We start from the raw sequence: 6,000 nt of genomic DNA on the forward strand, positions 1-6,000 counted from the left end.
AGGTGTTATGGAAGCCCAGGATGCTTTGATCGCGGCCTTCAGCTCGTCTGCATTGTTGGGTCTGATGTCTCCCATCTTCCTCGTGATAGATTCTCGTCTAACCTAAACCTCATAGACAATCTATTTACTTTTGTTATTGCCTCATAACATTCAACTGCTCTGTCTGATGATTTTTGAAGCATTTGTGGGGAAAAAATCCGAGAATTTGACTTTTTTCATTCATATTTTTCCGAACCCTGCTGCTTACACACGAATTGTACTGAGCCTTTTGGCCAATAATGCTGCCCCCAAAAATGTGCTGCCCGGTGACGGACCACCCCTGGCTACGCCACTGGCCCCATGAGAGCTTCGGTGTATGCAGATTTTGAGCCAAGTTAGTCAGAAAACACCCAGCACAATGAAAGGTGCAGGTTTTCCCCTACAACAGACCGTTTCCCTTCAGTTTCAACAGTAAAAATGGTGTCTTTCTCTCCACAAAGACGCCGTGACTTTGGTGGCTTACCTACCTCACGTGGTTCTTGTCCTTGGCAGGCAGCACGTTAAACACCTGCCATTGTGGAAAGCCTCGCAGCAGCTTTGGCTCAGGTCAGTCGTGACCGGTCCCAGCTCGATCAAACAGTTCTGCTTGTGATTTGCGATGCTCGTCTTCTTCACAGTTACAGGCATTGCTCACATTCTAAGCAGACAGGAAGGCCTGGCGGTTTTCTTCTAAAAAAAAAAAAAATGAAACAATAAATAAAAAAGCAGCAAAGATGGACTAAAAAAAAATGTTTCAGGTGTCACAGTGGACTTGTCAACTTCCAAAGGCTAAGAGAGCGTACCTCCATTACGCCCATCGAAGACCAGCAGATTTTCTAGTGTCTCCCCATTGTGCCCATCAACGTCCACTCAGTGACCACCTCTGTGTCAAGGCAAGAAATTTTGGACAGAATGGTAAGGTCTGCTAAGAGACAAACAGATGGATGGCTGCAAAATCATATCTACTGTTCTGGAGCTTCCCTGAATTTGACTTAGTCCTAAAGTTGGACCTGAGGCTACGTCCGCACTGCTATGTTAACAACAGTGCTTTTAAATGAAAGCGATGGCAGTCCACGTCTACAAAAGCATCTTTGTCCACACAAAAACGCCTGTAAAGGCATACGACTTAGACCAGGGGTCCTCAGTCACGGTCCTGGAGGGCCGCAGTAGCTGCAGGTTGTTACTTCAACCCAATGGCCTAATAAGAGGCCCTTACTGCTCAAGTGACACTTCTGCTTCACTTTAGGGGTCTCGCTTGTTAACATTTTGAACCCTTTATTGCTTATTTTAGTCTTAAACAGCCGTATTCTCCGTTTTTAATGACTCCTAATTAGCAATAAGATGCAAATGACAAAAGAGAGCAGCATTTCTCCTTTGAGCCTGTTACCAGTGACACCCGTGTGTATTTATCGTGCACTATTGGCTTTAATGAAATACTTGGAAGGAAAGTGAAGAGAAAAAAGTGAAGGACTGAGAATTACTCCTCCATTTTAGCCTCCAAATCATTTGGATCAGGGGTCGCCAACTCCAGTCCTGCAGGACCACCCTGGCTGCAGGTTTTCATTCTAATCCTTTTTTTAATGAGTGCCCTGCTTGTGCTGTTCTTGCGAATTCACTGAAATTGAATTGTTTTTTAAGATTTCTTTATTGTTCCTCTGAGTTGCTTCATTTTTTTCCTTAAATGGCACCCAAACAGAAATGAAATGTGAAGTGAGGGAGCCAACAGAAGACCAAGTAAGTCAGGGCCTCAAACTCCAACCAATTTCACTCCAACCAGCTGCTTAATGAGGCGCCGATTCTTGTTGTTAATTAAACCGATTCTTTAATTCCATGGCTTGTTGCTGCTCTCGTGCTGCATTAGCAGACGTTTCTGAAATTGTTGATTTTCTCTTTTCTGTGAAAATGTTTTGGGGACCTGAGCAGATCGACATTCCTGAGACCTTCACCTTTCTTTATTTTCAGATATTGTATGATGGACACCAGTTGTTTTGGCTCATTTTGTATCCCATTATTGTTTGGCTGCTAATTAAGGAAAAAGAAACAACTAAGGGGTCTGAGTCTTCAAGAACAAGTCAATTAAAGTTAGTTTAAAAGAAGTTAATTAGCAGCAATGAAAACCTGCAGCCATGGTGGTCCCCCAGGACTGGAGATGGCAACCCCCGCTTTGGATCACATCCTTAGAAAGGGTAAGAAAATCGAGGATTATGAGAATGAGCTGACATAGCAGAGTTAAAGGACAAACAAGCTACAAAATGAAGTTATTGGCAAGAACTGCTTTCTAATTAAGCAACCGGGTTAGAACAAAAACCCGCAGCCACCTCGGCCCTCCAGGACTGGGACTGAGCACATTTAATCCCACAGTCCAAAGACACGCAGGTTAGGTGCACTGGCGATCCTAAATTGTCCCTAGTGTGTGTCTGTGTGTGCGCCCTGTGGTAGGCTGGCGCCCTGCCCGGGGTTTGCTCCTGCCTTGCACCCTGTGTTGGCTGGGATTGGCTCCAGCAGACCCCCGTGACCCTGTGCTAGGATATTTGGGGTTGGATAATGGATGGATGGATGACTCTGGGACCGTGTTTTGAAAAATTCAAAGCCCCATAAAAATCAGATTCCCTTGTACTTCATGTGCTTTTTTTAAGTGTGTATTTGTTTATTGTTCATTCATTTGCTTAATTGGGCTGTTTTATGATTTTAAAACAGTCCAATTAGGCAAATTGATTAAAAAAAATGATGATGTTTGCTTCAAGAGTGTTGATAGAAAAGTACAAAGAGGAATTGCAATTCATGTTCAATGGACTTAGAGAAAGGATATAACGGGGTGCCAAGGGAGGAATTGAGGTACTGTATGAGGAAGTCGGGAGTAGCAGAAAAGTATGTGAGGGTGGTGCAGGATATGAATGAGGACAGTATGACTGCGGTGAGCTGTGCGGTAGGAATGACAGCCTGGTTCAAGGTGAGAGTGCGATTACATCAAGGACCGTCTCTGAGCCCTTTCCCGTTTGCAATGGTGACGGACAGGTGAACAGATGAGGTCAGACAGGAGTCTCCGTGGACTGTGATGTTGGCGGATGTCATTGTGGTCTGCAGTGAGAGTAGACAGCAAGCTGGGACGAACCTGGAGAGGTGGAGAGAAGAGGAATGAAAGTCAGTAGGTGTAAGACAGAGTACATTTGTGTGAATGAGTGAGAAAGTGGTGGAAGTCTACAACAGCAAGGAGCAGAGGTGGTGAAGGTAGACACGTTTAAATGTTTGGGTTCAACAGTCCAAAGCAACAGAGAGTGCAGGCAGGGTGGACTGGGTGGAGAAGAGTGGCAGGAGTGAAATGTGACAGAAGAGCACCTGCGAGAGTGAAAGGGAAGGTCTATAAAATGGTGGTGAGACCAGAAATTACATGGTGGAATGGTTTGGAGACGGTGGCACTGACCAAAAGACAGGAGGTAGAGCTGGGAGTGATGGAGTTGAAGATGCTACAGTTTTCGCTTGGAGTAACAGGGGCAGACAGGATTAGGAATGAGGATATTAGAAGGACAACACAGCGACCACAGTCTGGGGGACCAAATGAGAGAGCCGAGATTGAGATGGTTTGGGCACCTGTAGAGGAGAGATGAGGGGGACATCGGGAAAAGAATGTTGAGGATGGAAGTGCCAGGCAAGAGGAAAAGAGGAAGGCCAAAGAGGAGAGGACATGAAGGCAGTCGGTGTGATAAAAGACCGGGAATGATGGAGATGGACGATTTGCTGTGGCGACCCCTAAATGGGAGCAGCTGAAAAAATTGTTCTTTATCAGTATGGTGCTGCTGGAGTATGGGAATTTCCGCTTGGGATTAATAAAGTCTATCTATCTATCTATTATATAGTGCCTTTCATATCTATCTATCTATCTATCTATCATATAGTGCCATCTATCTATCTATCTATCTATCTATCTATCCATTATATAGTGCCTTTCATATCTATCTATCTATCTATCTATCTATCTATCTATCATATAGTGCCTTTCATATCTATCTATCTATCTATCTATCCATTATATAGTGCCTTTCATATCTATCTATCTATCTATCTATCTATCTATCTATCTATCTATCTATCTATCTATCTATCTATTATATAGTGCCTTTCATATCTATCTATCTATCTATCTATCTATCTATCTATCTATCTATCTATCTATCTAAAACGCATTGTTATTATCATTAAGACTATCAGCGTGCATAGAGGACTTTAATAGCGCACTCAAGGCATGCAAACAAAGAATCTTAAAGGCTTTTACATTAAAACTCTGATCACAGTTGAAAATAACAGTCTGGTGACATTAGTCTCGTCATTAAATAAAAACACCACAAATGTTAAGGTGACGAAAAAGAAAAAAAAAGCGAGCAGCTCTGTGTTCATTTCGCGAGAGGACTGATTGAGGATAAGCAGTCCGTAGAAATTGGAGCTCCTCTTGAACTAAACAACATTGGTGAAATGAACTCAATGGAGAAGATCTTCTTATAGAATACACTGGCGTGGCTGTCCGATTGTCAGTCCAGGATTTTAAATCACCTGTAGCTCGCAAGCTGTTTGACCGATTGACTTGACATTTGGTACTCATGTACTACGTGACGTCTTCTATCCACTTTTGGGTTGATGATTGACCTCCAAGGTTATTTCTCTTTTTATTTTATTTTATTGTAGACTCAACTCTCATCACCGGCCAGCAGGGCGGCAGTGTGGTGCAGTATGGGCGTCATTCTCATCGCCACCAACTTCACCGTCACTTCCTCTACCTCTTCATGTCTTAAATCAGCAGATTGACGACTTAAGTGCCAGCTTAAGTGAAAAATTAAAGAAAACGTACTAAGTAATTGCAACACAAACACTGACTTAATCAGTTTTAACGCGAAAAGTAGAGAAGAAGTGAGCCGCTAGGAAGGAGAAAAGAAGAGCTGCTCAAGAAGCGTCAAGTGCATCAACCTCTGAGCAAACGAATGATAAACGTACAGAGAAAGAGGATGAAGACTAGTTATGCTCAAGTCAAGTGTATAACGTGCCGTTACTGGTAAACAAATGTGTTTGTGTGTGTCTAGGTCTTGGCTTTACTGCATTGTGCTTTCATGTCCCTGTCCTGTATCCTTGTGTCCTCGGCTGCATTCTGCTCCCATTCAATTCATTAAGGGCTTTGTTATTAATTTTGCTGTAGAAAGCGCCACCGTTGATAACCATTGATAAAAGATTGTCAACAGTGTTATTCACAATTGGATTTTCAACAGGCTCTGAATTTTTCACTACAACGGCAATGTCACCCACAAAACGATTTATCACAAGGCTGTATTGACAGGTAAATTATTTGCCTTTTGTGAATGTATGCAGCATTCAAACTGTACAAAACGCAACTGCAAATGTTTACCGGTAATTCTATTCCCGCTATGTTGGAATAAGTCTTTTTTCCCCGTGAAGGATCATATCAGGGAAAGGCCAGCTAATGAGCACAAACAAATCAGCGTGCGATTAGCGTCAATTTTTGAAGAAAATGCCTTTCCACCCATTCACACAGACACCCTGAGCTGGTTTTCCAAAAGTAAACGGTTCCAAGGAGTGTTTTCAGAAATCTCCATTATTCGAAGGTTGAAAACACTGGGGTAGCATGGACGAAAGGCGAAAATGGAGAATACAGTCTGTGTTTTTATCCAAAATGCAGTAATGTGGACAGGGCCTGGGATAATAGTGAATCTGTCTGTGAGTTGTCACATTCACTGCAACAGCAAAACGCAAAACAGCGTAACCAGAATGAAAATGCTAATGAAAATCATAACAACAGTCAGTCATTTTCTGACCCGATTAGTCCCGAACAGGGTCGCGGGGGGCCTATCCCAGCTAGCAAAGTGCACAGGGCAGGAATAAACCCTGGAGAGGGATGCCAGTTCATCACAGGGCAAACACACACACACACACCAGCCACACACCAGGGACAGTTTAGGATCACCACTTTTACTAACTTGA

The sequence above is a fragment of the Polypterus senegalus genome, chromosome 12 (genome assembly GCF_016835505.1).
Source record: "Polypterus senegalus isolate Bchr_013 chromosome 12, ASM1683550v1, whole genome shotgun sequence".
NCBI classification, from domain to species: domain Eukaryota; kingdom Metazoa; phylum Chordata; class Cladistia; order Polypteriformes; family Polypteridae; genus Polypterus; species Polypterus senegalus.